This window comes from Macrobrachium rosenbergii, chromosome 42, assembly GCF_040412425.1.
Source record: "Macrobrachium rosenbergii isolate ZJJX-2024 chromosome 42, ASM4041242v1, whole genome shotgun sequence".
In the NCBI taxonomy this organism is placed as follows: Eukaryota; Metazoa; Arthropoda; class Malacostraca; order Decapoda; family Palaemonidae; genus Macrobrachium; species Macrobrachium rosenbergii.
The window spans coordinates 30,834,236-30,846,735 of NC_089782.1; the positions used below are offsets into that span (position 1 = coordinate 30,834,236).

General features: G+C 32.7%; 1 long non-coding RNA gene across 2 annotated transcripts in view; it reads left to right on the forward strand.

Annotated features, from left to right (window-relative positions):
* LOC136828156 (uncharacterized) overlaps positions 1-12,500 on the forward strand; it is a 238,102-nt gene that overhangs the window by 122,030 nt on the left and 103,572 nt on the right. For both annotated transcript variants that reach the window (XR_010849942.1, XR_010849941.1), the window contains exon 2: positions 5,142-5,322. This is a non-coding gene — a long non-coding RNA (uncharacterized lncRNA). The remainder of the gene's footprint in view (positions 1-5,141; positions 5,323-12,500) is intronic.

The following is a 12,500-nucleotide window of genomic DNA, read 5'->3' on the forward strand; positions in this document are numbered from 1 at the left end:
TTCAGTTGGTAGCGGGCCTACCTTTCAGTGGAAAGACCTGGGTTCGATCCCGATGTGAGTCAGAAATTTATATATATATATATATATATATATATATATATATATATATATATATATATATATATATACATGCATACATAAATTATAAATCTACACATATATATATATATATATATATATATATATATATATATATATATATATATATATATATATATATATATATGTTTTATATATAATTTTATATTAAAACACACACTCACACATATATACACATTTATTTATATATATATATATATATATATATATATATATATATATATATATATGATTACAAAATTATTTATATCCATATATATCTTATATAAATATTAATATATTGAGAGAGAGAGAGAGAGAGAGAGAGAGAGAGAGAGAGAGAGAGAGAGAGAGAGACAAAGAGACAAAAGTTACGCTATCATAATCTTCCGCGCCTACACAACCAACTGCAACTCACGCAGTGTCCATCGCTCATCTGCAGATTGAAACCCGTAAAGACCATATCCTTCAGACCGGAAGTCCCAGGTCGATTGGGAGGTGCTATGACAACAATACAAAGGATTATTTAGAATTCGACCCGTTATGCTGGGCTGTCGAGCGCACTAGCCAATCGTGAAGGTCTGGAATTCAAAAATGGTTTTGGAGTTTGATAAACAAATAAATAAATAAGTAAATAAATAGATAGATAAATAAATAGATAAACAAATAAATATGTAAGTAAATCGATAGATAAATAAATGGATAAACAAATAAATATGTAAATGAATGAATAAGTAAAGAACTGGAGAGGAATTTCATGTACATGTCGCAATCGAGGTGTGTCCTCACCAATCAATGGAGGGTTTGTTGCGTGCATGATTCATGCATACATAGATACACACATGCATGTTATATATATATATATATATACATATACATATATATATATATAATATATATATATATATATATATATATATATATATATATATATATATATATATATATATATATATATATATATATATATATATATATATATATATATATATATATATATATATATATATATATATATATATATATATATATACATACACACACATATATCAAAGACTGAATGACGGAGCCTTACACCATGAATGATGAATTCAGGGAAACTGATACAAAGAACTGTTTTTGTCCTTAATGGAATTTCCTGTCGTTTTTCTTAAGAAATTCTCTCATCCTTTCGGGAGTTTTTTTTTTTTTCCTAGTGTTTTAAACTGTAGAAAATATTCGTTCTTCAGTATTTTATTTTACATACATATATACATACATTTATAATATTAATATTTATGGTCTCGTCTTTTATATTGCACTTCCTGCATGTGGGCGAGATGTTATCTCCATCTACTGTTCTTTGGACATATCTGGTTTTCAGGGCCTGATCTTGTGCCCCTTGCCATGTTTCGTCACTGGCCAGTTCTCTTGTCTCTCTCATGTACTGTCCGTGCATTGGTTTGTTGTGCCATTCCTCCCTTCAGTTTTTCATTCTCCTGTCTCTGTATATTTCTGGGTCTTCGTCTACTTTTATCAGTCCTTCTTCCCATGCACTCTTTAGCCACTCGTCTCCACTGGTTTTCAGATATTGCCCCAGTGCTCTGCTCTCGATGTTGGCGCAGTCCTCTATGCTTTAGTAGCCCTCTCCCCCCTTCCTTTCGTGTTGTGTATAGTCTGTCTGTATTTGCTCTTGGGTGTAGTGCTTTGTGTATTGTCATGTGTTTTCTAGTTTTCTGGTCTATGGTGCGGAGTTCAGTCTTCGTCCACTCCACTACTCCTGCGGTGTATCTGATTACTGGTACCGCCCATGTGTTTATGGCTTTCGTCATGTTTTCAACGCCGGAAACATATACACATGGGCAGTACCAGTAATCAGATACAGCGCAGGATTATTATTATTATTATTATTATTATTATTATTATTATTATTATTATTATTATTATTATTATTCCGAAGATGAACCCTATTCATATGGAACAAGCTCAAGGAGCCATTGACTTGAAATTTAAGCTTCCAAAGATTATTATTATTATTATTATTGAATATTATATTATTATTATTATTATTATTGAAAAAATATTATTGCTGCTTCAGCTGCATTTATTTTGTAGAAGACTTTTTCTATTTTCCTTATTGTGGACTTCTCTTCATTGGAGGTGCGTGCTAACAGCTCGCCTATATTTGTCATTTCATGGGGGAAAAGTAAAAAATCTGGGTTCCGCTTCTTTATATATTCTATACAGTTAGTTCTATACAGTTGTTGCGGCGACGTTTCGACAGACTCTTCTGTCATTCTCCAGCGGGAGCTAGTAGAGGACTGGCAGATTGTCGCGGCAACAACTGTATAGAACTAACTGTATAGAATATATAAAGAAGCGGAATCCAGATTTTTGACCTTTCCCCCATGAAATGACAAATATAGGCGAGCTGTTAGCACGCACCTCCAATGAAAAGAAGTCCTCAATAAGGAAAATAGAAAAAGTCTTCTACAAAATAAATGCAGCTGACGCAGCAATAATATTCAATAGAACCTGTTTAAAAGAGGGTCTGCTGCCAAATTATATTATTATTAATATTATTAAATTACAAAAACCACATTTATGTAAAGTACTGTATTTACAAATAATAAAATGAATTCCAGGAGCTTTCGTATTTTATAAACATATTCACGGGATTGTGAAGAAGATTTGCATTAATATTATTATTATTATTATTATTATTATTATTATTATTATTATTATTATTATTATTATTATTATTATTATTATTATTATTATTATTATTATTCAAAAGCTGAACCCTATTCATATGGAACAAACCCACAGGAGCCAATGACTTGAAATTCAAGCTGCCTATGAACATGGTGTTCATTTGAAGGAAGTAACAGACGGTAATCGGAAATACAGAAAGAAGGGATCACTTATTAAAAAAAATTAATTAACAAATTAATAAATAAATAGAAAAAATGTAGGTAAATGATTAAAATCCAAGGAGAATTGTATTAAGGTAGTAATGCATTGCATCTTCGCTTGAATGTCTGAAGTTTCAGAATAATGGGATTTTGTTATCTCTTTGACCCGTCTATGAAAACAAGGTTCTGAATCTATGTATAGAATATAGTGTTGTGTCAACAGTTTCTAAATATTCCATAGGACACTCCTTTCCTGTACATCATTCGTTATACCTCACTGGTACTTTGGAATAAGGCATCGTCATATCATGGGCAATGCCAGATCAATTGGCCATCACATTTCTTACCTAAGGGCAAATGATAAAACTACTCCTGGCTTATGAATTGTGGAAGCAAGCAAGTGCATTTGTGCATACAGATTTGCAACATTTCAATTTAAAGTCAGAATATAATCACTCTCTCTCTCTCTCTTGTAATTTGTTATAAAATTCGCAATGTCTGATATTGACAACAATTTGACTTAGAATATAATCTCTCTCTCTCTCTCTCTCTCTCTCTCTCTCTCTTTCTCTCTCTTGTAATTTGTTGTAAAAATTGGCAATGTCTGATATTGACAACAATTTAACAATTTGACTCAGAATATAATCTCTCTCTCTCTCTCTCTCTCTCTCTCTCTCTCTCTCTCTCTCTCTCTCTCTCTCTCTCTCTCTCTCTTTGTAATTTGTTGTAAAAATTGGTAATGTCTGATATTGACAACAATTTGACTCAGAATATAATCTCTCTCTCTCTCTCTCTCTCTCTCTCTCTCTCTCTCTCTCTCTCTCTCGTAATTTGTTATAAAAATTGGCAATGTCTGATACTAACAACAATTTGACTCAGAATATAATTCTCTCTCTCTCTCTCTCTCTCTCTCTCTCTCTCTCTCTCTCTCTCTCTCTCTCTCTCTCTCTCTCTCTCTCTCGTAATTTGTTATAAAAATTGGCAATGTCTGATACTGACAACAATTTGACTCAGAATATAATCTCTCTCTCTCTCTCTCTCTCTCTCTCTCTCTTGTAATTTGTTACAAAAATTAGCAATGTCTGATATTGATAACAATTTGACTCAGAATATAATCTCTCTCTCTCTCTCTCTCTCTCTCTCTCTCTCTCTCTCTCTCTCTCTCTCTCTCTCTCTTGTAATTTGTTATAAAAATTGGCAATATCTGATATTGACAACAATTTGATTCAGAATATAATCTCTCTCTCTCTCTCTCTCTCTCTCTCTCTCTCTCTCTCTCTCTCTCTCTCTCTCTCTCTCTCTTGTAATTTGTTATAAAAATTGGCAATGTCTGATAGTGATAACAATTTGACTCGCAATTCAGTGACCTTATCCTCTATATAGGTTAGACTCGGAGCATGCGCAGAGAGGGTGAAATTAACAGAAAAAAACTAATGAGATTATTTCTGATTCCCTGTTTACGTCAAGAAGAGGATTACAGAATAGGTCTTTTGGCTCTAGCCTCCCTTGAACAACAAGAAGTTTTTTTTATTATTTTGACATTGCATTATTTTCATTCAGGTTAATTTTAATAATCATACTTTTATCAGATGACAATAAGATTTAATTGCTCTTTCATTTAACCTTACCATAAATCTTTAATAAAATGATTTTTGAGGGAAATAGTAATAATCAGGGATTAGTAAAATGACCTCATATTATTAAGACACTTGAGTGGTTGGAGACCAATATGGTAATAATTCGTCAATAATATTTTTATTCCACTTTATTTATGATGTTATTAACTGTATAGGGTTGGGATGAAGTCGATAAGGGCTGGAGAGAGAGAGAGAGAGAGAGACAGAGAGACAGAATGTTATAACAAAATTTATGAACTTTACGCTTTTGATTAAGTTACCTCAGAGAGAGAGAGAGAGAGAGAGAGAGAGAGAGAGAGAGAGAGAATGTTATACTGTACCAAACTTTATGATCTTTTACGCTTTTGACTAAGTCTTACCTCAGAGAGAGAGAGAGAGAGAGAGAGAGAGAGAGAGAGAGAGAGAGAGAGAGAGAGAGAGAATGTTATACCAAACTTTATGACCTTCTACGCTTCTAACTAATTCTTACTAAGCTTTTAACCTCGACGATTCCCTTCCGCAGTAATAGAAGAGTGTTCCTAATTTATTTCAGGCTCGGGGAGTCGGAACGAGTCTACGGAGATGGAATTTGAGGCTAAAGCGGCTTTTAATTATTCGCCTGGGAAAAGGGTACCCTGTCGATACGAAATTCGTTAACGTTATTCAGAGCGGTTTTAGTGGGTTGGCATAACCAACGCCCCCCCCCTCTTCCCCGTCTGTAATACAGTTCTAAGGTAAGTTTTTTATTTTAGATTTTAAAAAAAAATTCGTTTATTGTTACGCCGATGATAAAAACAATTTTTTATTGTGTTTTTCAGCTTGTTGTACCTTCATTAAGATATGATTTTAAATTGAGAAGATTTTCAAGAATTTTTTGTTTTTTATTTTTTTTAAAGCGAATTTTGATGATTTTTTAATCTTATGAGTATATATGTATGTATATATATGTATAAGTATATATATAAATGTGTATATATATAATATATATACATATACATATATATATTTTTATAAATATTACTGCTGTTCGCCCTCGATGTATTTAGGTGTAGGAATATTAGTCAGATTGACCTCGACAGAGAACATCTCTGTCCCGCAGGTAGGCCAGGCAATTCAAAATAACGATCACAGCAGAGACAGATGGCGCCCTCGCCTAGGCAGGAATAGGCTGGGTAGTTCAAAAAACAAAATATGCCTATGGCATTAGGAACCTAAACCTCAAAGAGGGTTTTCACTCAATAATCTCCAGTAATGGTGGCCTTAAGCTATCTTTCCCTTTACTCTATGCATTCGGCGATGTCTTTGTCAAGGTCGGAGTGCCTGGGGCGTCGTGTAAAGATGCAGCCTCACCTTGCAGGAACGCGAGCGAGGTCAGAGAGAGACAGGCCATGAATGAGCGAGTACGCCGCGTAGCGTGTCGGAACGGTCTCCTTTGTCCCTTGACTCCACTTTTGCTCCTACGTCTATATTAATTAGTGAATTGGGAAGACTGCTAGTATCAAGACTTCCGAGTGTCCGTTGTATGCGCAAACGACTCGACGTTCAAGGTAAGTCCGATTCTTGTTCAAGCTTCGTCGATTGACTAATAACTTTTCTGTATTTCCGTTTCCTTTGTTTCATCCTCCAGCCACCACTTACGGGATATGCTATTACGAAGTCTAGATTAAGCCAAATTATTATATTGTTTAGCGTTAGCCGAATTATCCCAGTAAGTTTCAGGGATTTAGGCAAGCAAGTCATTTTTAATACTCTGGTATTCGTTATGCCTAGCGCTCATTGTTTGGGGAGAACTGTTGCGTCTGTGTATTTAATACCATCTTAACAAGTAGAGACTTTTCTGCGTCTGCAGTTGGTGACGTTTATCATAAAGTCTTTATTCCTTGAATATTCTTTGTTAAGGTTAATTACCCTTAACTGGCGACCTTTGATTAATTAACATCTGTCTTTGAGGTTAACTTGTGGCTTCCAGAGACAGGTTACGTGTATTCTTGGCATGCAGGGCTGTGAAACTTTACGTAAATTAACCAATAACTGATCAGCCAAGTAATATATACCCACGTAACTATATATATATATATATATATATATATATATATATATATATATATATATATATATATATATATATTATATATATATATTATATATATATTATATATATATATATATATATATATATATATATATATATATATATATATATATATATATATATATATATATATATATATATATATATATATATATATATATATATATATATATATATATATATATATATATATATATATTATATATATATATATATATATATATATATATATATATATATATATATATATATATATATATATATATATATATATATATATATATATATATATATATATATATATATATATATCTATCTTTCTAAGCTCTATGCAAAATGTAGGTTAAAGTCCAAGATCATACGTTTTAATGAATAAATTATTTGCTCATTAATAAGCAATAGATCCTTTATCCGTTCCATGAAATTTTGGATTTTATGACTGATAACAATTTCAGTACACCCGACTCTCATTACGAGTAATAAAAATGATTATTTTTCTCTTCGTAATCCAGAATTTCCAGCCCTTTCAATCCTCTTTTAATGTAGATTTGAGTACCTGTGCGTGCGCGCGCAGGCGCACGCGCCACTTTGTGCGAGATAGGGAAAAAGATTGACTTCTGCAAAATACATCCGATTTATAGCTGGGAAAAAAAAATTTTAGCCTGGGAAAAATAATTTCATTCTGGGAAAAAATAATAAAAAAAATACTTTTTAGTATTTTTTCTCCTCATTTTGCGACGCTCCGAGATAAAAGAGGAAAAAAATTATACTTTATTTTCACATAGTTCGATGAATACAAATGATTCAAGTGTAACTTTAGGTGCGGTGACATATGGGAAATGTGGCATAGAAGATGGGTTTATTGCTCAGTGGAAAGGACCAATAAATTCTTTATTTTTTCGACAGGAGTTTATTGGTAAGAAATTTATTGTTAGTCTTTAAGAGCATGCACTAAATAATTGTAACTTTATTTTGTTAGTCTGTTGTTCACGGGTTAAACCACGGTCCATTGGAAAGGATAAATAAATTCTTTACTTTGTATATAATTTGCAAAAGCATTATGGCCAGAAATTTATTGTTAGTCTTTAAGAGGAAGGACGAAAATAATTGTAATTTTATTTTATTAGTTTTTTGTTCAGGGTTTAAATCAGGGTCCGACATATTGATAAGGAATTTATTGTTATTCTTTAATAGCCAGAATAAAATATAGTAATTCTATCTTAAAATCATGGTCCATTGGGATGAACGAATAAATTCTAAATTTTGTGTAAAAGTAGATTGGTAAGGCAGTTATTGTTCGTCTTTAAAAGCAAGGGATAAAAAAGAACAGTAATTTTTATTGATAGTCTTTTGGTCAAGGTTTATTAAACATTAGAGGATGTGGTGGGCTTGTTCCATATGAATAAGGTTCATCTTCTGAATAATAATAATAATAATAATAATAATAATAATAATAATAATAATAATAATAATAATAATAATAATAATAATAATAATAATAATAATAATAATAATAACACTATTCTTTGGGAGCTTGAATTTCAAGTCAGTGGTCCCTTTGTCCCATATGAATAGGGTTCATCTTCTGTATAATAATAATAATAATAATAATAATAATAATAATAATAATAATAATAATAATAATAATAATAATAATAATAATAATACTATTCTATGGGAGCTTGAATTTCAAGTCAGCGGTCCCTGTGGTGGGCTTGTTCCATATGAATAGGGTTCATCTTCTTCTTCTTCTTCTTCTTCTTCTTCTTCTTCTTCTTCTAATAATAATAATAATAATAATAATAATAATAATAATAATAATAATAATAATAATAATAATAATAATAATAATAATAATAATAATAATAATAATAATAGGTCTTATTAAAAGGATGGCTGTATTATGTTCCATTTATCTTATATAGTGTCTTTTCTATCCTAATAATAATAATAATAATTTTCAGGCTCAGCGATGTTATTCAGTAATAATAATATTCATGTTGGAAAAGGACATAATAATATTGGAATTCTTTATTACAATATTCAATCAGAAATCCTTTTTCTAAGACCTGTTTAAAAGAGGTCTACTCCTTCTTCTAATAATAATAATAATAATAATAATAATAATAATAATAATAATAATAATAATAATATTCTTTGGTGGGGCTTGTTCCATATGAATAAGCTTCTTCTTCTTCTTCTTCTTCTTCTAATAATAATAATAATAATAATAATAATAATAATAATAATAATAAAATCATTACTCTCCTAGACTTTGTAACTAACCATAGACCCTCCCTAGTACTTACTAGAAAGAAGCAAAGTGTTTAACAAACCATCCTGATATTTTCGACCGGAATACAGGAACATTTGTGACGTGATCTGCCTCACTTATTACATAAATAACAACAGTCAACTGTAACGTGAAGTTGAATGACTCGCGAGGAGTCGCGTTACAGTTGGTGGTTACAGATAACTACAGGTGTTATGGTCCGATGACTCAAACTGCAGAATGTGACATGCAAAAAATTCAAGCAGTTTGGAGTTCCTGTATTTATGTGTATACACATACATACGTACATACATACACACACACATATATATATAATTTATATATTTATTCATATATTTTATTTTATATAAATAATTCGTGAACAAGTGATATTCCTAACTTACGTTTTATTGAAATTTCTGCTACAGGATTTTTTTTGTTATTTATAAGGAAATGACGTCTCGTTTATCGCCGTAACTTGAAAAACTATATGTATACATATTTATTTATTTATTTGCAATAATATCGATACGAAACAACACGAAAATAGTATTGAAAACATGAATTATACCAACATATCTCACAGCATGACAAACTACCATAGTTTACCCTAAAGACCATTTTCTTAATAGTAATTGTAAGCAAAGAAAACGTATTTCCGCTAAATATTTAGGGGACACTATCCCAAAGGTATTACTCCCTTATCTTTGGAGGTGATTGGTAAACAACATTGTATTCCCTTAAAATGGCTTAAATATCGTCCTTTTTGGAGGTATTTTCTTATGTAAATGTTATTGTTATCATTAATACTGTTAATAACGCTCATATTAAAGGCTTCGTTTCATGAAATTGTTATATATTAGTCTCTCAAATTAGACCCTTAATTCATTAAAATGATTTACTTTTTTCGTTCCCGGTAGGGGGTCTTCGTGACGTCAGTGCACCTCACGCGATGGACTACAGGCATAGATTGAGGTTCTTTGCAGCGTCCCTTCCAATTGCCCCTAGCTACTGCAACCCCTTTCATTCCTTTGACTGTACCTCCATTCATATTCACTCTGTTATTTCTATTCAGAAGACGAACCCTATTCATATGGAACAAGCCCACACAAGGGGTAATTGACATGAAATTCAAGAAGCTTCCAAAGAATATTATGGGATTCGTTTGAAAGAGGTAACGAAAGGTAAAAGGAAATAAAGAAAGAAGAGCATTTATTAAAAAAAAAAAATTCATTCACAAGTTAATAAATAGATAAAAAATGTAAGCAAATTATTAAAATGCAAGGAGAATTGTACTAGGGTAATAATAATAATAAATAATAATAATAATAATAATAATAATAATAATAATAATAATAATAATAATAATAATAATAATAATAAAATATTAGCGTTCACATATTAAAAATAACATTTATTTAAGTTCAGCATCATAAGAGCGTGTTCCATTTAAGTGAAATTTACCAAGTCCTAATAATAATAACAATAATAATAATAATAATAATAATAATAATAATAATAATAATAATAATAATAATAATAATAATAATAATAATAAATTTCTCAGTCGTAAGACACGCGTCAATCATGTTGACAAACGACGAGCTAATATGAAAAATTGGGGTTGGTCCATCGACCATTCTTTCATTCACACAAACGGCTCATTAAGTTGATGACCCCTTGTACTGTAATTAGCTGTATTCTGTACTCTGGCAAATTGGCTGAAACAACAGTCCAAGATTCCACATCTATTTTCATTTGCGCTGGAGTTTTGGATAAATGTGATTACTATATCAAGTGACCATTTTTCTACCTGTCATCAAAGTTAGCTTCTGGACAGGAAAATAGTTTTTAAATGTTTGTCAGTGTACAAAGGTTAGGTTAGGTTGGGTCATATACATATATGTATGCATATGTATATTCGTATTTTATATATATACGTAAATAAATTTCTGACTCACATCAGGATCGAACCCAGGTCTTTCAATTGAAAGGCAAACAAGCTGGTATGCAGGCAGTTAGCTTGCCCCAGGTAATTCCTTGGGTGCAGTTGCCCTCAGGTTCCAACTTCTTTTATGACTTGTATGGCCTAGTGGGCAGCCCGTTGCCTGTCATTCGAAAGACCTGGGTTCGATCCTGATGCGAGTCAGAAATTTATTTCTGTTCCACACGTGATTGTGTGATGATTATTTCTATATATATATATATATATATATATATATATATATATATATATATATATATATATATATATATATATTCCCAGGACCTACATTCCAAAGCCCTTCCTTATTTTTGGGGTATGACCCGTCCTAGGATTTTCATCCATCTTCGTTACGCCCTTGGGGAATAGATATTACCCCGCCAAATTTATGCGCCGAGCCCGGCCGAAGGTGTAAATTTCGTGAGGCCTTCCTGGCACTATTAATCTTATCTCTCTCTCTCTCTCTCTCTCTCTCTCTCTCTCTCTCTCTCTCTCTGCCTGTCTGTCTCTCTCTGTGTGTGTGTGTGTCTCTCCCTCTCTCTCTCTCTCTCTCTCTCTCTCTCTCTCTCTTTCTCTCTCTCTCCCTCTCTGTCTCTCTCTCTCTCTGTTCCCCCATACTTCTGCTTCTCTCTCTCTCTCTCTCTCTCTCTCTCTCTCTCTCTCTCTCTCTCTCCCCCCCGATGCTTCTCTCTCTCTCTCTCTCCCCCCCGATGCTTCTCTCTCTCTCTCTCTCTCTCTCTCTCTCTCTCTCTCTCTCTCTCTCTCTCTCTCTCTCTCTGTCTCTCTCTCTCTCTCTCTCTCTCTCTCTCTCTCTCTCTCTCTCTCTCTCTCCATGTTTCTGTTTCTCTCTCTCCCTCTCTCTCTCTCTCTCTCTCTCTCTCTCCATGTTTCTCTCTCTCTCTCTCTCTCTCTCTCTCCCATGTTTCTGTCTCTCTCTCTCTCTCTCTCTCTCTCTCTCTCTCTCTCTCTCTCTCTCTCTCTCTCTCTCTCTCTCTCGGGCACGGCACATGCATATGAAGCGTCATTTGTCAAGGGGGTCACTGCAGAGTCGCATCAGGCTTCAGGCCGTAGAACGAAAATGAAATTCCTCCGGGCAAATGATTCTTTATGATGACAGTGTCGAGTTTCTGCGCTTCATTCGAAAGTAATTTAACAATGATGAAAGTTATTAAGGTACTTTGGATGGCAGTGCCGTCAGTTCTCGTCGCGTGGAGCAATGTAGGCATTGTTTATTTAAGATAAAAATTATAATGGAAGTTCTCAAGGCATTTTAAATAAGCATTGAAACCCCTGCAGGGTGGCATTGCGGTCATTGCACCTTAGGTGGGTTACTGTAGGCATTACTCTGAGGGTGTTTTTCCATGGCTCCTAACTGCAACCCCTAACATTCCTTTTACTGTACCTCCGTTCACATTCTCTTCCTTATATCTTACTTTCGTGAACCCTCCATTGACAACCGTTTCAAAGTGCAACTGTTACACCTGTCAATTCTTTTTATTCTTCTCAATTTCCTTTCCAGCGCTGAATGACCTCATAGGTCCCAACTCTTGGCTTTTGGCCTAAA